Below are 24,321 nucleotides of genomic sequence, written 5' to 3' on the forward strand. Positions count from 1 at the left end.
ACAACTGGAAAGACTGCAGCAATACCTCACAAAGAGCATTAGTGGCCTGAAATACATGCCATACACAGACCATCTCAAAATGCTCCATCTGTACTTCCTTGCATATCGCCTACTCATATGTGTTCACTGCCTAACATACAAAGCTATGTCAAACGCAGTGCTGTTGGACATGCTCCATGTAAAACACTCACAATCTCTCTGACCTTCAGACCCAAAACCATGAGTGAAATACAAAAGGAAGGGGTGTACCCATTTACCTTATGGATACCCACACCTTCAGGTTAGTGGCACAGCATGAGGCCTTGGAGACCATGCAAGTGCAACTAACATTGGGCAAAGCTGCTTATCAGATTGTAGCCTGCTACAGATCACCTACCTTGTCACAGGAACCTCACTCAGTATTCCTGAGAACAGTGGAAAATATAAAGGTCCTATCAAACACCATTATATGAGGTGATTACAACTACCCAAACAATGAGTGGGAGAATTACTTGTGTACAACGTCCTTCCTCACTCAGTATTCCTGAGAACAGTGGAAAATATAAAGGTCCTATCAAACACCATTATATGAGGTGATTACAACTACCCAAACAATGAGTGGGAGAATTACTTGTGTACAACGTCCTTTGCCCAATGTTTCCTAGAGTTTAAAAGCTCTAACACCCTGGAACAGCTAGTCACCATGCCCACTAGAGGTGACACCATACTGGACATGGAGAGATATCTATATAAGAGGATTGTAGCCCCCCAAACATCTCCAACGCCCAGGTGAGAACTGCTCTCTCCAAAGCAAAAAACACAGCATCCATGGGACCGGATGGTGTCCCCGGCTGTGTGCTCCATGAACTCAATGAGGAATTAAACCCGCAGTTAGGACAGCTGTTTAATCTTAGCCTCACCTCAGGATACGTACCCAAGGAGTGGCGCACGGCGACTGTGGTCCCACTTCAGAAGGGCGGTGCCTCCACCGACCCTGGAAATTACCGTCCCATTAGCTTGACAAGCCTTATCTGCAAAGCCTTGGAGAGGATCATAATAGAACTCATAAATGAAGACATAGGGAACTTGCAGACTTTGGATCCAACCCAGTTTGGCTTTGTCAAAGGCAGATCATGCATTTTAAACTTGGTTGACTTTTTCGAGACAGTCACCAAGGCCATTGATGAGGGAAAGGCAGTCCATACAGCCTACCTTGACCTGGCAAAGGCCTTCGACACAATACCCCACTCAGGTATCATTGAAAAACTCATCAGCTTGAATGTAAACCCATACATCACAAGATGGGTTGCAAACTGGCTAAGTGACAGAACCCACAGGGTCAGAGTTGCTGGAGCCATGTCAGACTCAAAGCCTGTCACAAGTGGTGTCCCACAGGGCTCAGTCCTGGGTCCACTCTTGTTCAGCATCTACTTTTCTGAAGTACAAGCAAACACAGGAGGGTTATGGCTGACAAAGTTTGCAGATGACTGCAAACTGAGCGCCATAGTCGAAAACACATCTGACACAGATATCCTTCAGAAGGGCCTCACAGAAACGGATAACTGGTGCCAGAGCCATGGCCTAAAGTTAAATGCCAAGAAATGCATAGTCATACCCTTGTGGAAAAACAAGGGTACCCCTAGCTACCATATAGGTGGCAATCCACTGAGCACAGAAGAAGTCATCAGGGATCTGGGGACCCAAGTTGACAGTAGCCTTCGCTTGACACTCATGTTGCTAAAGTAGTTAGGAAAACCTTCTACATTGCCCACCTGATCATGAAGGGATTCACATCTAGATCAAGGGAGGTCATCGTCTGTACTCATCACTCATTAGACCTATGATTGAGTACAATGCCCCATTCGAATGTATCTGACCCGACACCTGCAGCAGCTGGAAAGGCCCCAAAAGTTCCTCACCAAAAGGATAAAGGGTCTCAAAAATATGTCTTATGCTGCCTGACTGAAAGAACTCCAGCTCTATTCAGTCTCATACCGCTTGCTCAGAGGTGACCTGTGCCTGACATATAAGGCCATGTCAAACCCTGATTTGATGAATATGCTTCACCTCAAAAATCTAGATCCTCAGAACCACAAGGGCGGAGACTTAAACCTTGACACGGTTATTAATAGAACATGCTGGAGGGACAGATTCATCACCCAGAGACTCCCTATGCTGTGGAACAAAATCCCGGTACATGTGAGGCAGAGCACCTCGCTGGCCTTGTTCAAGAGGAATCTTGACCAATGGATGGGGGATCGCAGATATACCCCAGGGATTACTTCAGTGTCACTGCTTGACAGAGGCACAGCAAAATAATAGGCATAGTTTTATTCAAACTAAAGGGGTGGCGAAAGCCAAATAACTATGGGCTAGGCTTATAAATGCCCTTGGGCAGATAGCCTAGTATGAACCTATGAACCTATGAACCTATGAACCAACATGGGGTACCAGTGTTCCACAACAGAGATAAAACCCTTGCTTGTAATATCAGATCATAAAGTAATCACATTGGACATCCACATCCTGCCCCCTCCCACCCAGTCAATGAAACCACCGTAAAAACATTTTCAAAAGCAAACTGCACACGTCCCAAGACCAAAGTGGAAAGTTCCAAAGCCCTCTTGCTATAGGATAATGGTATACAATCTGCCGAATCAGTTACAAGTGCATCCTATGAGCATCTACAGGGATGCATGGATCGAGACATCACAAATAAAACCAAGATGCACTCCTCCAAAAATAAGAAAACAATCTGGTGATCGTTGCCCATAAATAAGCTAGACAACAGAAGGAGGAAGCTAACACCTGACAGAGCCAACTTCACTAAAGGAAAGGCATCACTGATCATTATTAAGAAGAAGCAATGATTGCTCATAAAATAATTCAAGGACAGTTTCAAAAGACAAATTGCCAAGGACTGTAAGAATAACAACCACAAAGCCTGCAGTAGCTATACCAGACATGCAGGTGTCAACTTCCAAATATGCTGTCAGCTACTGACAAATGGCAAGGAATACACTGAACCAACTTTCATTGGCCACATCCTGGTGGACAAGTTCAGTATAAACTTCCCCCCATCACCCCCAAAAGGGCCTGTGTCCATCACAGAAGGATGCAGAGCCCCAGACGTCATGGACATGCAGGTAAAGATAGCCCTCTCCAAAGCCAAGAACACAGCATCAATGGGACTGGATGGTGTCCCAGGCTGCGTCTTACACTAGGCCTAAAAGGAACTACACCCTTACCTACATTCACTGCCCAGACTCAATCGTACCACAGGGTATGTACCCAAAGAATGGCATACACTAACAGTCATCCAGCTCCACAAAGGGGGTGCCACAACAGAACCTGGAAACCATTGCCCTATATGTCTACTCAGCCTGGTCTACAAAGCTATTGAGCAAATTGTCATGGAACCCATAGACAGAGACATTGGGGATCTCCAGACACTGGACTCTACACAACCTCGCCTTGTTAAAGGCAGATCCTGTCTCCTAAACATAGTTGACTTACTTCAAACAGTTACCAAGGACATAGAGGAAGGTGAAAGTAGTCCACACAGCCCACCTGGACCTCACTCAAGACTTTTTACACCATTTCCCACTCTGCCATCATGGACACGCTTACCAGCTTGAACATTAACAGCTATGTCACAGGATGTATGGCCAAGTGGCTCAAATCAAGCACACATGTTCAGAGTTACGGGTGCCATATCCAACTCTAAGACAGTCACAAATGGCATCACACAGGTCTTGGTCCTGGGACCCCACCTGTTCAGTAGACACTGCTCAGAGGTACAGGCAAGCACAGGAGGAGTATGGCTGAACAGGTTTGCAGATGACTGCTAACTGTGGTCCATAATCGACTCTATGGCTGACACACACATACTCCAGAAGGGGCTTAATGAGACAGATACCTGGTGTCAAAGCAATGCCCCAAGAAGAATGCCAAAGAATGCATAGTCATCCCCTTTGGCTAAAACAAAGTGCAAACAAATTACCACATAGGTGGTACTCCAGTATGTATGGAGAAAGTCATGAAGGCCCTGGGGACACAGTTAGATAGTAAACTCTCCTTTGATGATCACATGGCCAAAGTGTTTAAACGTTCCTTCAATGTAGCCCACCCAATGTCACCTAATGTAACCCACTTTGTCTAGTCTGATGATGTCACCATCCTACAAATATACCTGTGGAAAGTAGAACACACAGTAATGTGTATAGCGTGTTGTGTGGATGCATACACTTGTCGTATCATAAACCAGTTAGGTAGGGGTTTGAATCCTGCGCTAGATAAGTGTGTGTTTGTGTGTGATCTCCTTGGAGAGGAGCAACCTTTTTGGAGAGTACTCAAACACCTTAAAAGTGGTATACTAATCTTTGTCAGGTCTGATGATGTCACCATCCTACAAATATACATGTGGAAAAGAAACTCCACAGTAATGTGTATAGCATGTCATGTAAATGCGTACTCCTATAGTATCATAAACCAGTTAGGGAGGGGTTTGAATTCTGCACTTGATGTTTGTGTGTGATCTCCTTAGAGAGGAGCAACCTTTTTGTTGAGTACTCAAACACCTTAAAAGTGGTATACTAATCTTTGTCAGGTCAGATGATGTCACCATCCTACAAATATACCTGTGGAAAAAAGAGCTCACAGTAATGTGTATAGCGCGTCGTGTAAATGCGCACTCCTGTAGTATCATAAACGAGTTAGGTAGAAGTTTGAATTCTGCACTTGACAAGTGCGTCTATTTGTGTGTGATCTCCTTGGAGAAGAGCAGCCTTTTTGGAGAGTACTCAAACACCTTAAAAGTGGTATACTAATTTTTGTCAGGTCTGATGATGTCACCATCCTACAAATATACCTGTGGAAAAGAGATCTCATAGTAATGTGTATAGCGCATCATATAAATGCGTACTCCTGTAGCATCATAAACCAGTTCAGTAGGGGTTTGAATCCTGCACTTGATAAGTGTGCTTGTGTGTGATCTCCTTAGAGAGGAGCAACCTTTTTGGAGAGTACTCAAACACCTTAGAAGTGGTATACTAATCTTTGTCAGGTGTGATAATGCCACCATCCTACAAATATACCTGTGGAAAAAAGAACTCACAGTAATGTGTGTAGTGTGTTGTGTTAATACATACTTCTCTAGTATCATGAAGTAGTTAGGTAGGGGGTTGAATCCTGCACTTGGTGAGTGTGTGTGTGTTCTATATGTGTGACACTGTTGGTCAATGGGTTGTGGGTTTTGCTTTTACTACTGTATGACATATCAGTATGACACCAGTATGTGCATTGCACATGTGAGGTAGCTGTGTGGCAAATACATATACGTACATGTGACCTCAATTATTGCATGTGTGGGAACCCTGCTTTCTCAAAGAACACATCTGTCATCTTTTCAAGAGTGTGCTGCTGCTTTCCAGACCTTATGTCACATCTGTATGCTTGTGACAAGACCAACCACTGCAGTGATCCCTGACCTTGGTCAACTGTGTCACACACATTCATTATGGTTTTTATAGAATTGTGTGAGTGAGGGTTTATGGCCGAGGTATATGTCAGAACTGTTCAAATGTAGCAAAGTCTATCAATGATGGCTATTCATTATAGGTGTACAACAACCTTTGTGGATATGCATGCAGACCCCTTATTGCTTATGTGATCTACTGAGGGATTTAAAAATACCTTTGGAAATGTGATTATCAAAGGAGAGATGACGTACCACTTGGTTGCATGTACACATCGGTATCTTTTCTTGTTGGTGGCTACTACCTATGTGGTACTGTGGGGATACTATGTTCCATAAAGGTGGATGACTATGCTTTGCTGCTTTGGTTGGCTTATAGCTTTACAGCATGGGTTTGACAACAGGGATCTGCCTGTGTGATACCCTTGTGGATGATGTGTGTGTCATCTGGAGAATGCATTATAGGCCACGGTATGCATTACCAGATGTGGACGGACATATCCCTACTGTGATTGCTTGTACCTAAGAGAGCTATATGCCAAACAGGAGTGGTCTCAGTAATGGGTGCAGGTGAATACCACTGGTTACTGGCATAGTATAGTACCTGAAGGATCCAAATGTTACTGTGTGTCCTACATCTGTGTGGCAGTTATCAAGACATCATATAACAATTGGTTATGGTCAGGCTGTTGAAGTTATGTATACTACCAGAATGCAAAACAATGACAGATAGTAACAGTATCACCCACAGCACAGTGTCAAACCATGTCATACACACATGTGTAGTCAAGTTCCGAAATGTGTGTAGTACAATGCATACTGGCCACCAATTGAGACTATGGAGTGTTACTGTGTAATACAGGGCATGTTACCCTGCCCACGTGTCCACTATGCACATACATGCAGACAGTGCACCTCCACCATGTTCACAAATGTACACCTGCAAATCTGTGTCACACACATCCCACACATACTGTCCACTCTCTAGCAAATCCTGCCAATACTACACACATCAGCCAAGTGGCACATGGGCGGACAATACACTATTGGAACTAACCCTGGTGTAAACATTACTACATTGACAATCATAGCTTAAATGCATCATGCCTGCTCAGCTACACCTTCAAGCATATCATTACACTGTACTGCTGACAACATGCTAACATTGCTATACTGCTATAAAGTCACCCTGTGCATCAGCACCATGGTAGCCTGCTCCTGCATCGATGTTACAGATGACAGGAGGTGGCACAGGTTTCATCATATGCACAAGGTGTGTTGTTGGTATGCCAGAGGCCTACAGTGAGCCATACAATCGACATGTGTGTGTGTGTGTGTGTGTGTGTGTGTGTGTGTGTGTGTGTGTGTGTGTGTGTGTGTGTGTGTGTGTGTGTGTGTGTGTGAGGGCCAAGAGTACTGCTATGGGCCAATGTTGATGTAATGTGTGCGGTTATGTGGTAGCCCTAGGTGTCTTGTTTATGTGTGTGTGTGTGTGTGTGTGTGTGTGTGTGTGTGTGTCTGCATGCACACAGTTCCACCATGTGGCTGCCATATATGTGTATTTGTGGGACAGCCATAGACTGTACCTGCCAGGCTTTACAGATCACTGTCTCTGGCCACGGATATGGTACCTGTGCCTGGCAGGGGTGCTACTGACACTATCAGGTACTAAGCCTGACTGGGTACTATCCCCAGAGGTAGATGGATGTACACTGGACCCAGGTCCCTGCTGGGGCTGTCCAGATTCACGTGCACATGGTCTTCTAGGATGGTCTATGGACAGCCCACCCCCAACATTGCTGGGGCTGGTACTGGCACTATGAGAGCGGCTGTGACTTGAGGGACGTCCACAGTGACTGCCAGACTGATGTTGCTGGCATACGTCCATGTCGATGACTCAACCGTCCCGCACTGTCCTGACACATGGACATGACATTGCAGAGGACATCTAATGTCTCACCCCAACGTCTATCAGTGACCTCAGTGTAATGATGGATGGCACCTGCTAGGTCATGGATATTGTCAATTACGGCAGTGTTATGTACCCTCTGTGCCCTTAGTCCCTGTCTGGTGTACCGTTCCATAAGTGCCTGTGCCTCCATGACAGCCTGGAACATGTGTGAGGTTGTAAGACCTGTGGCACGTCTGCCAGTGGCATGATGAGCAGCAGTGCTCCGATGAGAACCCCTGGACATCTGCCTATGTGGTACCCTTCCAGACATCTGGGTATGGCTGCTGTGTCGGGATGCATGTGCCATAGATATCACACTGTCCTGGCCAGTGCCAGCTGTATGCTGTCCCTCAGCTAAGGGCATTGGTGATGGGTGTATTGGCAGCATGACTGTGTGCATGGATGAGGTGGACACTTGTGTAGTGTCGATTGGTGGCCCAATGACAGACCCTGGCAAACATGCCTGTGCCTCAACACACCTATCATCATTATCACCATTATGCTCAGTGACATCAGTTTCCCTGCTGCAGTGAACCAGCCCAAAATCAGCACCTGTGAGAGGAAGACAGGAAACACACTTTACAACCTGTACATGATGTCGGCACACATGCACACATGCACACATGAACACATGCACACATGCACACTTGCACACATGAACACATGAACACATGCACACATGCACACATAAACACATGCACACATGCACACATGCACACATGAACACATGAACACATGCACACATGAACACATGAACAAACACACACACACACACACACACACACACACACACACACACACACACACATACACCACCAGCAATCCAGAACATACTCAATAGTGTGTGATGGTGGTATACCATGGCTACAATATCACAAGGCAAACATTTATATCAAACATGACAGCATGCAGGATGTGTGTTGCTCAACAGCATGCAGTGTGAGTGTAGACAGCCCTTGCTAATAATAGTATACATGGCTTTGATGCATGTGTGTTTTCTTCAGTGATTGGCCTCACCCTGGAATGCAATGTGTACATGGACACAACATTGCTGTGCAAGTATTAAAAGCTCTGCAATGTTCTGTGCACCATCACTCACAGGTATACATACCGTGGCTGGATGTGTATCAGTGTGTCACATAGATATCCATTTCTGATTAGAGCATCTGTGTCTTTAGCAGATAATTGTGGACACAGGTTTAGCACATGCATGCTATGTATACACACAGGATGAGTGGTGCCTGTATACCTTATGGAATACCATTGCTCAACATAGCCATTGTACAGTGGTTATGGTGAGTGTAGGACATATTGTGGACATGCCACTGCCAGCCATGACATGGCATGCTACCACACAACTGCAACATTAAACATCATGCATACACAATGTGTGTCATGTGACCTACACACTCAATAGCATTACAAGACATATGTGTGTCCATTTGTACAAATGGTGATTGCTATGCATATTGTGTATAGGTGCATATGTTTCACACACACAACATTGAGGTGCATAGCAATTAATGATATGTGTAGTACTGTGGCCACTGTAGCTGGATGGGGTGTAGTACCATGAGCCATCAACATGCAGCATCATGTCATCACTCAAGGCTACTAATGTATGCCAGACCGGCACATAGCATGCTGTATCTGAACTACAATACCATGGCTACATTCACCATTTCACGGCTAGTTGTTACATGAGTTTGTAAGGTGCCCAATAGGGGGCATTGCCTAACATGAATGTGTTATGTGTTGAAGAGTGTCGCACAGCCACATGAGAGGCCTCTACCCCTCAGGTATATTATGTGTCCTGTGTGGATGACATTTGGGATACTCGAGTGTGACCTTACAATGGATGTCTGAATACATCATGTGTAGCATGTTAATCAGGTAAACCAGGAAGTGACATCTTCCTATTTCCTATCAATGTACACTACTGTGTTGCCACAATTGTGTGGGATGCTCTGTGTATTGCATGTGTTTGAGGCAGCTACTCACATTACTGAGATGTCCATAGTCTCACAGCAAACATGCACAGTATGCATTATGCCCTGGTGTGTGACTTGTACATGTCTGTTTGAAAAAAAACAAAAAAAAAAAAAAAAAAAAAATATCTCTCCTTTCCTAAACTTATAGTTGTTCCAGTGATCAGATTTTGCTGATCCCTGGGCTTTATTGGTTTCTGTGTTCCTCCATTTGTGTGGCCAGAGGTAGTTTCTTTACTCACCAGTGGGAGTGGGTTGTCCTCAAGAAGCAGCAAATTTCCTGAGAGCACCCCAGCACTATCAGGTTTTACCTCATATCATGTGTTCCGCCACAAAACCGGACAATACCAAGAAAGCAGGAGGCGTATCCATCTTCATCAAGCCCACCCACCCCTCAAGCTTGGTGGCATCGCACGGTGCATTCGAAACCATCCAGGTGCAATTCACCATAGGCAAGACTGCTCTAAATTGTAGCATGTTACAGGCCACCTCGCAAACTCAGGAACCTCACATGGCCTTCCTGAAAACACTGGGGATAAATGTATCTCCGAACACCATCATACTAGGTGACTTCAACTAGCCTAATATAGACTGGGAACACTAGTCAAGCCCAAACACTCTAGCCCAAAAGTTCCTAGAATTCATAAACTCAAATGCCATGGAACAACTAGTCACCATCCCCACAAGAGGAGAGAACATACTTGATCTCATCATCCGAACATGGGAGCACAATGTTCAACGCCAGAAGTATACCTCACTGGTGAGATCTGATCACAAACTAATCTCGCTGGAGGTCCTCATCCACCCAACCAAATGAAAAAGACCACAGTAAAGAACTTCTCAAAGCCGACTTCACACTTCTAAACACTAGTGTGGTCTCCTTTAAGACCCCTGAGCCGGTTAACATTACTCAAACCGCTGAATCACTTACAAATGCCTTCTACCAGCACCTGCAGGGCTGCATGGATCAGGCAATCCCAAGCAAAACAAAGACTCTTTGTACCAAAGGCAATGCCCAGTCTGGTGGACCCCAGCCATAAACAAACTCTACAATAAAAGGAGAAAGCTACTACAAGATAGAGCAAAATCCTTAAAAGGTAAGACACCGCTGATCACTAAGTAAAAGCTAAGAGCTCTCATAAAATCATCCAAAGCTAATTTTGAGAAAAAATGACTCTAAAGACAAACATAAAGCATTCTTTAGCTATGTGAGAAACCTAGGAGGAAACTCCCAGATATGCTCAGAATTAGCTCAAAATGATGTGAAGATTACTGACCCTACAGACATTGCCAACATACTGGCTGACAGGTTCAGTGCAAGTTCTCCCACCCTCCCGCCCTAAAGAAGAGATATCTATACCAAATGATTGTAGCCCCCAAACATCTCCAACGCTCAGGTGAGAACTGCTCTCCAAGGCAAAGAACACAGCATCCATGGGACCTGATGGTGTCCCCGGCTGTATGCTCCATGAACTCAACGAGGAATTAAACCCACAGTTAGGACAGCTGTTTAATCTTAGTCTTACCTCCGGATATGTACCCAGGAGTGGGCGCACAGTGACTGTGGTCCCACTCACAAAGGCGGTGCCTCCACCCCTGGAAATTACCGTCCCATTAGCTTGACAAGCCTGATCTGCAAAGCCATGGAAAGGATCATAATGGATCTCATAAATAAAGACATAGGGAATTTGCAGACTTTGGATCCAACCCAGTTTGGCTTTGTCAAAGGCAGATCATGCCTTTTAAACTTGGTTGACTTTTTCAAAACAGTCACCAAGGCCATTGACGAGTGAAAGGCAGTCCATACAGCCTACCTAGACCTGGCGAAGGCTTTCGATACAATACCCCACTCGGGTATCATTGAAAAACTCATCAACTTAAATGTAAACCCATACATTACAAGATGGGTTGCAAACTGGCTGAGTGACAGAACCCACAGGGTCAGAGTTGCTGGCGCCATGTCAGACTCAAAGCCTGTCACAAGTGGTGTCCCACAGGGCTCAGTCCTGGGCCCACTCTTGTTTGGCATCTACTTTTCTGAAGTACAAGCAAACACAGGAGGGTTATGGCTGACAAAGTTCGCAGATGACTGCAAACTGGGCGCCGTAGTTGAGAACACATATGACACAGATATCCTTCAGAAGGGTCTCACAGAAACGGATAACTGGTGCCAGAGCCCTGGCCTCAAGTTAAATGCCAAGAAATGCATAGTCATACCCTTCGGGAAAAATAAGGTTACCCCTAGCTACCATATAGGTGGCAATCCCCTGAACACAGAAGAAGTTATTAGGGACTTGGGAACCCAGGTTGACAGTAGCCTTTCATTCGACACTCATATTGCTAAAGTAGTTAGGAAGACCTTCTACATTGCCCACCTTATCATGAAGGGATTCACATCTAGATCAAGGGAAGTCATAGTCTCCCTGTACTCATCACTCATCAGACCAATGATCGAGTACAATGCCCCATTCGGAATGTATCTGACCCGACACTTGCAGCAGCTGGAGAGGCCACAAAAGTTCCTCACCAAAAGGATAAAGGGTCTCAAAAATCTGTCTTATGCTGCACGACTGAAAGAACTCCAGTTATATTCAGTTGCGTACCGCTTGCTCAGAGGTGACCTATGCCTGACATACAAGGCCATGTCAAACCCAGATTTGATGAATATGCTTCATCTCAAAAAACCTAGATCCCTCAGAGCCACAAGGGTGGGTGACTTAAACCTCGACACGGTTATTAATAGGATGTGCTGGAGGGATAGATTCATCACCCAAAGACTCCCTATGCTGTGGAACAAAATCCCAGTTTATGTGAGGCAGAGCACCTCGCTGGCCTTGTTCAAGAGGAATCTTGACCAATGGATGGGAAATCGCAGATACACCCCAGGGGTTACCTCAGTGTCACTGCTCGACAGAGGCACAGCTAAATAATGGGCATAGTTTCTCCAAACTAAGGGGTGGCGTAAGCCACAAAACTATGGGCTAGGCTTATAAATGCCCTCGGGCAGATAGCCTAGTATGAACCTATGAACCTATGAACCTACACCTCACCTATGACATGCACATTTAATTAGCAATATTAAATGTAGAACACACTCACCAGCATGGGTCTGCTGCCTTGCTGTCACACCAGAGGGACCATCAAGGATATGAGACAGTTTGTCAGTGGCAACAACTGTGGCATTGCTACTGTGTGTTTGCAATCTTACAGTAGTATGACTGTTGACAGCCACAGGCCTGCAGATTATATTCCTAATTATTATTATTGCACAACACTAGGCACCACATCTTGTAACTACACAGTACACATCTCACATAAGCATGATCTACCAATAGAGGTAACAGTAGTGTACAGCTATGCCATGTTACATGCACGCTCCATGTCAACTTGATGGGTGGCTCCGGCCTCCATGATGATGCATGTTAGTTGTTGTTGTTGTTGGCCAGGAGCCACCTGGCTCAAGAGCAGCTCCTCCACTCTGGTGAGAGGGGGGGGTGGATGGCTACCCCATCACCTGTGGCAAGCAGTTGTCTATGGATATCAGACGCACGCTGCCGGACATGTCTAATTAAATCACTGCAGTGATGGCGTACCTGCTCATATGTCCGGTTATGCATGCCTATGTCATTTACTCTACGGACAAGGTCTTGCCACAGTGCAGTCTGCTCCTGCTGGTCCTGGCTGGTTCATGAGAACAGCAGGCCGTAGTGCTGAACCATGGTGGCTGTAATCACTTCCTCCTCTGCTGGGCTATATGAGGGATTACGATGGTGGGCCATGACCCTGGAAGACAATGAAACAATATGTGTGAGCAAGACAAGTGGCACACACAACATTCTAAACTACAGATATCAATTAACTGCCATATATAGCAACCTATTGGCTGTCAAAGGATACACACTTTCAATACCACATATCAGTGCTCAACCCACAACTGTCTGACAGTGCCTGGCACACTCTATATATCAAACCATGTTTTGCACAGCAACAAAAATAAACAAGTATGTAAGACTATACAACAGTGCATGGCACACTGTATGCGACACAATGCACCACCTAGCCACAGGGGGTATATATCAAGCTAATGCTAAACGTAACATGTAATCCATTTAAATGATTGTAAAGTCCAGTTACAGTATTACCAGTATACCACACTAGTCAATTATGGCAAACCCCTGCCTAACATATGTGCTCATTCATTAATATAGGTGACATACTGCTGTACTAGACTATACATGTTGCTAGATATGCACCTATATCCTGTAACACACATATGACCGAGGTCATGGTACAGGCATACACACACACACACATCAGACATACATACCAGACACAAAGGTATGGCAACCCACATGACCTTTACCTGTGTACCATACAGTACTGTGTGTCAGTAGTTACAAGAACTTATACATGAGGTATGTCATCTGTGAGGACTACGGGGAACAAACAAAACAGTGGTTCCAAGACATGTGGATATGCACCATACTGTGCTGTTTAGGCATACAGCTTCAGGTAGTACTACAGTTCATTCAGAGGTTGGATTCACCAGCAGTAACACTCAATAAGCATAGATGTACTACTGTAGCCTACAATGGGACACCACAGTCGACACCGACGGACTACGTCAGACTGTATGGCATACTGCTTTTTCTGCCTAGCAATAGCATGCACATCTTTTGCTGGGATCACAGCTAGGACACATAATACCATGATAGAAACAGTTTCCCACTTAGCTATCACACATTTGCAGAACTCTGACACATTCACCAACACATTCACCATCACACTCAGTCAACCTCACATAGCAATTATTGCAACAAGTACATGTGGGTGTGTATCAGTTCATAGGTAGGTTATAGGCTATTGGCCCTAGGACCTATAGATGTCTAGCCATATGCTACCCTGGCCTTTGACACACAGGTGATTTCATTTCACGTGGCCCTGTCAAGCAGAGTCACAGAGGTGATTCCCAGGGTGTATTCCCTATCTCCCATACAATCATCGGGATTATATATGACGACTGCTAATTAGGAGCTTTTTTTGCTATTGATAGGTGTTTTTTTCCAGAGTATGGGATGTCTCTGAGATAGGGATCTATCCCTCCAGCATGTGCTGTTTATTGAGGTGACAAGGTTTAGGTCCCTAGAGCGTGTAGCTCATAGGGATTGTGATCTGTTTATGTGGAGCATGTCCAACAGCTCTGGGTTTCACATAGCTTTGCATGTTAGGCAGAGGTCACATCTGGGTAGGCGGTATGCGACACAGTCTAGCTGTGGTTTTGTGAGATGGTCTGCATAGGGCATCTGTTTGATGCTGGTATTACTCTTTGTGAGGTATGTCTGTGTCCTTTCCAGTTGCTGTAGATGTCTTGTGAGGTACATACCACATGGGGCATTGTACTCTATAATGGGTTTTATGTGTGTGGAGTAGAGGGGAACACTGACCTATATTTCCCTGGATGACACACCTTTTGTGATGACGTGTGCCACGTAGACAGATTACATGACTAGTGTGGCACTGTGACTATCAAAGGGGAAACTACTGTCCTCCTGTGTCCCATGGTCTCTTATCACACCTTCAGTGTTGAGTAGACTACCACCTATGTGGTAGCTAATGGGTACTGAGTTTTTGCAAGGAGGGATGCCAATGCAGTGTCAACATTGAGCTTGAGTCCATGGCTTTGTCACCAGGCATCTGTTGCAGTAAATATGACCCTGTCTCTCTTTCTCGATATATATATATATATATATATATATATATATATATATATATATATATATATATATATACACACACACACACACACACACACACACACACACACACACACACACACATATATATATATAAACATCCACTGGTGTACATATAGATATACATACAGGCACATATACAGTCCACCTTTCATGGTGGAAATATCAAGTATGGGAAGGTTGTGAGGTATACAGTTATGTCATAATATTGCACAGTGTTGTGTGGAATGCATTGAAGGTGTTCTCAGCCCATGTAGCCTTAGCAGCCCTCACTGGCTGCAACACTGCAAACCTGATGAATCATACCCACAGCGTTTAACCACCACATGTCATATACCAGCACTGTATGCTGTCTTGTTTGCCACACACTACAACCTACATAGAAATATGCACATAACAACCTTCAACAATATATATATATATATATATATATATATATATATATATATATATATATATCCACCTTTCACAAACAGTTGCAGTATGTCCCTTGCTCTATGCACATGTACAGATGCTAATATATCTGACAGACAGATTTCTCTGTATGTGTGTGCCATACACACACAAGGACCATACTGTTGTAAGTCCATGTACCTCATGGCTGACCTGTTGGACCTTGCTGCTACATGAACAGGTGTCACATGTGAGCACACAGTAATATTAGGGTGTATATAGCGGCAAATGCTAAATTAGCATACTAGCCTGGTACAGCTGTTGCCAATGCTAAGCTACACGTTAATATGACTATCATGCATTTGTTACTCTGTCACATCCATGTTTACATAACTGTATGCGCTACTCTCCCAAACAGACATTGTACACACTACTGTACAGAACACAGATAACATGGATCAGATGTTTGACATTTAATGCTGAACTACATATGTCACAGTCATATCCCACTGCACACAGCTACACACTGATTTCTCCATGGCAGTAGTTATGCAAGGCCTTTGTGCATAGATACGTACTGCTGCCACATATGGATGATTCAAACTATGTAGAGTACTCTTCAAAAACATCTTCTATATGCCAGTAAATACATATCTGTTACATACCTTTCCTTTGTATGTGTTTGTAGTAGTCAGTTCCGTGTGTTTTGTACACTTTGTTTTGTTTATATCTTATTTTTTTTCAAAATATTTTTTTTTATTCTCAATATATTATATTTTTCAACATATTATTTTTTTAATATAATTTTTTTCAATATATTTTTTCAATATTTTTTTCAATATATTTTCTTTTTTTCAATATATTTTTTTCAATATATTTTCTTTTTTTCAATATATATTTTTTAAGTATATATTTTTTCAAGATTTTTTTTCAATATACTTTTTTTTCAATATATTGTTTTTCCAATATATTTTCTTTTATATCTTTTTTGCTTCCTGTTGCTGTTGCTGTTGTCTGTGTCTCTCTGTGTCGCTCTGTAATGCTCTCTCTCTCTCTCTCTCTCTCTCCGTACCTGCAATGAAATGATTGGGTGTGTGGACAGCTAGTACAGCCTGCTTTTATAGGTATCTGCACATGTGCATGTGATGGCCTCTGTACCAATTGTTGACCACCATTTGGCAATTTCATGCAACCTGTCGTGTTGTACTTGCAGTACTCACTGTCATAGCAAGCACATGCTATAAATTGCTAGGTCAGGTAGGCGTAGCCCTTTCAGCTTTCCAAAGTGGGGACCATGATTGTTTGCTGTGGACACAGTTGTGTAAGTCAGAAGGTTGGTGTACTTCTTGTATCTGATGCTAGGGGGTGTAGCCAGTGATTTGAATGTTGTACTCAGACCAAAATGTTGCCACTTCCAGCACAGAGTTGTCAGTGTAGAATTGTACTAACCCCTACAAATGCTAACACAAGATACATGGGAGCATGTAGATTCTTTTCTACTTATACAATTAGCTGCCATGCATACGTAGTTATTGAGATGTTTTCATTTGGCACATGAACTGTTTGTGTACTATACTGTGGATATTAATGTACTCACATTGGAACAGTTTTTTTTTTTGTTGAGGGTTGTAAAGTGCTGCTGTAACATTATTTACTGCTAAAAAGGCTGGTTCTGTTATCACAGTCATGTAATGCAATTCCACAACAACTGCTGGTAAAGTTCCACAGAACAGGTTTTGTGTTATGGCATTCCTATCTTACCTTTACATTCACTCATTCTGATGCATGATGTATATATTTCAGCAACAACCTGCTGTATATCTACTGTGGCTTAGTGGTACTTCATGCAGTCTAGTGTGTCCAAGGTCCGGGGTTCGAGACTGACATTGGTATTTTATTTTGCTGCTGAGCAGAACAAGGGCCCTCACATGCAGGGTGACTAAGGCACTTTTAAGCAGTTGTAATTGGGTTTGCGTGGGCTTACGCAAAGCTTAGCAATACTTAGCTAAGCACACACAAGCGCACACTCGCGCAAACCCGCTAACTAATGTTTAAAAGTGCTTACTCCCGCTAATCCCCACGCTCATTTCTTTGAAAGAAAAGAAAATGGGGAGATAGGAAAGTGGTGAAAAGGGGCACAAAGAGGGAAAGACAGTAGGGAAAACAGCTCGAGATGTGCAGGACAGGTGTAGGGAAGGTCCATAGCTGCCCGTTTCTTTAACAGCAACAGCTGTGCATATACTAGTAATTTGGAAGGAAATTTGAAACCTTCCACCCCTGAGAGAGGGGTGAGGACAACAAAGTATGTTGTAGTGCCAATTAAATTTCAGTTTATGTGTACAGCGGACATGTGTGCAAAATGAGAAGCTATGTATGGGGCGTAATTTTTATGTGGGAGCAAATTGCCCATTTTTTTTTCAGGTGAGAGTGGAATGTGGGGTAGGGGAAGTAAGTATATTTGGGGAGGTTGGTTGGGGAGGTAAACAGACAAGACAATCAAGATGCATACAGGGGTGGAATATGACAAATGGGGTGGGTGAACACCATTGACGGGGAAGGATGTTTGGAAATCGCAAGCCCACAGATGGCAACAGTGGAACTGAGATCCCCACCCATGGGCAGTCACCACTGCACCTTCACAGCCCAGAGGGTGGCTGTGCTGGGGGCTGTGTAGGAGGGGCAGGCTCACCCATGAGTTGTACCACTCTTGCCTCGAGCTGGCATAGGGGATCAGTAACTTGAATGCTCGATCTCCCTACGCACCACAGCCCGGACCGTTCAGAGGGTGATAGGTGGCCCTCCTCTGGCCACACTTGCAGGGAGGGACAAGCCCCATCCCCTGCATTCTTCCACCCGAAGGTGGCACAGGGCCAATGGAGGAGGATGTCCCGGGCTGTGCACCGGACCTGCTGGTGCCAGGTGCCATCGCCAGCTGAGGTGGGACAGGTGGGACGCTGGGACCACCCTTCCCATACGTTCTATGTTTAGGAGGATTTAATGACAATATGGGTTGGTAACAGCCAGCAGCATTCCAAATTAGTTGTAACAGCATGCAGTAATATTCCCATTAACCCAACACACCAGAGTTCCAACAGCTGAACAGCAAGCATAACACATGCATATATAGAACATTAGTGGACATTCCAGCAGCATGCAGGATTGATTGGTGGCAACAGGCCACCAAGATTGTGGTGTTTGAACAGGGCACATGCATCAAAGTAAATGCAGATGTTTATAAACCAATAGGAAATATGTTCCAACAAATGTTTTGAGATTACACATACCCATTGAGGTGTGGAATTGCATTGTTTATGCACATACAGTAGGGTGTAAAAAGATACCCCCATTAACAACTCATATGTACTTATAGTTTACACTACATTCCTATTGACTGCAGGTATATATTCCATACATGTATTATTACACTAGGCAATGTCCATTAAGTTGTGAAATGGGTTTTGCTAGTTCCTTATACACCTGACCTGTATCTGACATACAAACTGTCCAGGATGCAGATGTTACTGCTACGTATTTATATATTTTGTTTATATTTATATATCTACATATCTGGATGTGTTCAGGTGATATTATCAGTTATATTTTAAAAGCCACCTACATTTCTAGCAGCACAATGACATTTCTGGGGAACACAATAACAAGCTACTCATGTGCCAGATTTACCTATGCATGCCAGGCATGACATAACAGTTGAGGACTGTATATATGCTTAACAGCTACTGGCACTCCCTTCATCCACTTTCTATGGGCCTACCCAAGTGTGGGTTGACAGCGCTTAATACAACGCTACTATTTCTATACTGCAAGAGTACAACATTTTGAAGAAAGTGTCACGGACACACTCCAGGAGTTATACCTTTATTAATTACATTACACACTTTTCTAGTGGCTCTCTCATTTATTTGATATTACAGTGCATGCAGACAACTTATTCGATATGTATTATACCTTACTTTATGGTTTACAACACTCCTTTTCAGGCTCTCTCACTTATTTTATATAACAATACATGCAGAGAAATTATTCAGGACTTATTATACCTTTATTAATGGGTTACAACACTCTTTTTCAGGCTCTCTCACTTATTTTACATAACAGTACATGCAGAGAGGTTATTCAAGCCTTATTATACCTTTATTATTGGGCTACATCACTTTTTGTCAGGCTCTCTCACTTATTTTTTATATAACAATACATGCAGAATAATTACTAACCTGCCTGGTGGCACAGCCTTAGCAGCCTAAGTGCATAGGCTTGCTGATTCACAGCATGGACACCTGCAGCTGTGAAGTAAATGAAGTGATATTGAGGCATATACCTATCCATACTATCAACTACAATAGCAATTTTTACATACTTCATTCCATGGCTACCTACACAGTAGTGGGGCATTTTACATCCCATGGGCCTCCTGTATCCATTGGATCAGTTGGTCCTGCTTGCATCTCTTCAGGTCTGCATGGTGGTCTCTGACCTGCTCACCAGACCAAGAGATGCCTGTGGCACTGGTCAGTTCATGTGTGAGATGGTTCCAGCCTTCTGCTTTGTATTCTGTGCCCTGGAACTGGCCCTGCAGGTGTTTGGCATCATGATGATGGATGAGGAGCCAAACCATCACTTTTGACTCCTCAATGCCCCACCGTTGCGCTCGAAAGCAAGAGCCATCTCCAACATCAGCCATTGCTGCCTGCAGATTGGCACTACAACCAGTTATGGCAATTATTCCTGCCTATGGAGCTTAAATATGCCTCATTTCCCACACTTATTTGTGATTGGCCAGATTTGAAAATTCTCAGCTGAGTGCACACCTGCTTAGCACTGGGTAAACTTTGATTAATATGAATATGTGTGTTGACAGTCCATGAACATCAAATGCTGTCATGGCTTAGTGGTTCAGTACTTTGATTATGGTGCACAGTATCCTGAGTTTGAGGCCTGTCATTGCTTTTTATTTTACTACTGGCCTGACTGGCTAGGAGGTGTGGCTGTGTTTAGCCAACTTTGCTCAACTTTGCCCAACATTGCTCTACATTTACCGACATTGCCTGAAGTCGCACTAGTTAGCGCTGTGCGCAGCTACGCGCAAACATGTTTTGTTTGCGCTAGTTGGTGAGATGCACAGCTCTGCACAAAGCTATTGTGCTAGTTAAAGCACTGCTAAGCTATGAGCAATTACACTTAAATATGCTTAATACTGGTAAACTTTACTTAGCAGTGCTTCAAACTGCTTAAGATATATTACTTATGAAATATTGTTCACTACTACATAGGTCATTTCAATGCATTTTACTACAATTTAAAAGGTAAATGTCAGGAATAATATTTATGCACAGATTTACTACAGAAAATGGGAAGGGGAGTGGTGGGACTCGAACCGGGAATGCCTCCTCTTAGTGAGAAGGCTCTACCACTACACTACTGCTATTTGGCTTAATTTGTATGTAAGTAGTTTATTATCCTCTTCGATGTCTGAACTGCTAACTGTAGCTAAGCAATGGGCAAACCTGCACGCACACGTGCAAATACAGGCAGCTATATCGGGAATGATAAAAAAAAAAGGTTTTACATTTTATTATATTTGTACAGGGGTTTGGAATGTGGGGGAGTGCAGTGTTGGGGATATACACATTTGAGCGGACTCGCTCATGTCTGGTGACATTTGCAGTTTAAGCACTTGCAGAGGCGTGGATATTTGGACTGCTCGGCAATCTGACATGCCCCCTGCACTCGTGCATGCTCCGTCTTAGCCTTAGAGTTGAGTCAGCGTGCCCTCATGAATATGCATGATGCGCTGACATCATACTCTTAGACTGCAGTTTCCGAGTAAGACTTAGTTAGTCTTACACGGAAGACTAGTGAATCCCGGCCCATGTGATTTTATTTAAAGTCATAATGGAGAAAGGTAAAATGATAAAGATCTATGTATGGCATGGATAGACTACAAAAAGCACTTGACAGAATCCCACATTCATGGATAAAGGAGTGTTTACAGATGTATAAGATGCATCCAACATTTATTGATTACATTACAGTGACCATGAAACAGTGGCATACCAGTCTGCAGCTAAGACATGATAAAGGAAAAATTATTATCCCATGGATAAAAATTCAAAGGGAGATATTCCAGGGTGAGCCTTTGTTACTGTGATGCCCGTGCCCTGGCCCAGCAATCAAGGAGCCTCAACCCTCACCACTAACACCAGTGAGAGGTGTCCATATAGAGAAAGGATAATAAATACACACACAGTAAAAGTACAATTTCCTTAAGAGCACACAGAGATCACAGTCAGTCTGGGACTGGTTTCTCCCTTTCTCTTCAGGTCACAATAAGACTCCCCACTGGCACAGCTATAGGATCCAGATCTTAGCCATCTGGGCAAACTAAAAATCCAACACCCTTTCTGTCCAACCAGTGCTTCGTGTCCTTGCCCAAGTAGCTGACACACACACACACACACACACACACACACACACACACACACACACACACACACACACACACACACACACACACACACACACACACACACACTCTCTTTGAGATAAGAGTTTATACAACCACACAGACACTCCTGGGGAAGGCTGACACAGGTTCGCCAGTTGTGCCCCTTTTACCCAGACTATACGGTAGAAATCACTTCCACCACCCAGCTAATATTTATCAGCTACTCAAAGACCCTTAAAAGGGTGTCCAATTATTACTTTGCAATATTATTATCCAAATGGTAAGTGCAACCTAACAGTCAAGACTTATTTGGAGTGACTTGGTACAGCACCACTATATACGTGCAATATACTCTTAGAGCCTAAATTATCTCTACATAAAACCGTTACAGTTAAAAGATTTAAAAATATTTAATAATAAATAATAAAAACACAAGACAATGCTTCTTACTATACAGTGCTAGTCAAGAGTTCAGAGATCACAGAGAAATACTTAAAATAATACCGTAGAAAAGTTATGACATCACAGAAAAACACTTAGTCTAATCTTCCTAATTCCTAGCTATATCTAAGAGAGAACGCAGTTCTAAATATCTTTCATATAGAAACAGGCAGCGTGCTGGTAATGTTGGATGTCCTCCAGACAAAATGCTCTGAGCTCTCTGATTCTGTCTCGTTAAATTGATAATACAGAGCTGCTTCACATGACATCATTCTTCACACTTCTCTGGTGTTCCCAGGCTAACAGAAACTACATTTACATTCTTTACACTGGGTCAGAAACCAGAGCAATAAAGGACATTTATACATGCAAATTCTAGCCATTAACTCTGGTCTTAAAAGAATAGGCAGGATGCCTCCCTCTAGACATATTGGCTCCAAATTTTAACATCAAAGACAAGTCATGAAATGCTTGACTTAGCTTTCTTACAGCAGAGTGCACTGTTGTTACATTTTTGCAGTTCAATATCCAATGCAGTCTTTTCACATTTAAGAGAACAAGCCTGTGGCTTACATTAATATTTACAAATGACAGAATTATCCGCAAAATTCTATCTGGCTAGACTGGCAGTCTTTACCTATCTTCACAGTTACATCTGCTTTTTTGTTTTGCCCTCAACTCATTAAGCTGTCTACTTAACAGATTAGGTCATGGTTACAATTTGGCCTCCAGAAAACAACAAAACATAAAGACCTCTCTATCTTCTTGTTGTGGATGATTTAAAGCTGTATAATTCATCAGATGAGGAACTGAAAGTACAACTGCAAGTGGTCAAAACTTTCTCAGATGAAATAAAAATGTAATTTGGTCTTCATTAATGTGCAAAAGCAATCTTTATAGAGGAAAGCTGCAGCACCAAAAAATATCAGTCTGGGACAGGAATGTGATATAAAGGAACTTAGTCAGGATGGAGTGTATGTATAAATATTTGGGAATTTATGAAGGATCGCCAATAAAAGAACAAATGCAAACAAAACTCAGTAAAGAATATTTTAGAAGACAAAAATTTACACTGAAAACAGCCCTGGCACCTAGGAACAAAGTCCAAGCTATAAACCAATTTGTCCCTGTGGGGTGATTGACTGGAGTGAAAATCTACTGGATCAGTTGGACAGGAAAACAAGAAAAGTACTTCATGCTTATCAAATGATTTACAAAAATCAGGGTATACCAAGATTATATATTCCACATTCTGAAGGAGGCATGGGGCTCCTCAAAATTGATTACATGAATAGATATGCAATTGTAGGAATATATACATATCTGCTGACCTCACAGGAGCCAAACATAGTAAAAGTTTAAAAACATGAGGAGAACAAGTCTAACATGACTTCCCTGCTTAGTTTAGCGGAAGCATTTTGGTTTCAAGTGCAAATGAAAATCAAACCAGAAGTAGATAAAAGTCAGGCAGTATTTGAATGTGCCAAAAAGGAAAGAAAGGATATATGGTGAAGGATCAAATGAGAAGGTAAGAAATGCAGAAAAGACAAATACAGTTGAAAGTACAGAAAATTCCTGGAACAACCTCATGTCTGTCAGGATCTGATACAGGAATGTTTAAAGAGAGGTGAATTTAAACCAAAAGATGAAATGTTTATATTGTTGGCCCAGGATAGTGGACTATGTATGCACTGGTTTACAAAATCCATTGAAAATGTCACATAAACAGACAAATGCAGGTTTTGCAAACCAGAATTATAAACAGTCACAAATCTTGTTGCTGGGTGTGATACACTAATGGCATAATAATGTGGCATGAATGCTGCATTGGGCATTATGCTAAATTTACAATATTAAAGTAACTGAGAAGCATTGGA

Source organism: Protopterus annectens, chromosome 2.part1, assembly GCF_019279795.1.
Source record: "Protopterus annectens isolate FY-2018-M chromosome 2.part1, PAN1.0, whole genome shotgun sequence".
Classification (NCBI taxonomy): domain Eukaryota; kingdom Metazoa; phylum Chordata; order Ceratodontiformes; family Protopteridae; genus Protopterus; species Protopterus annectens.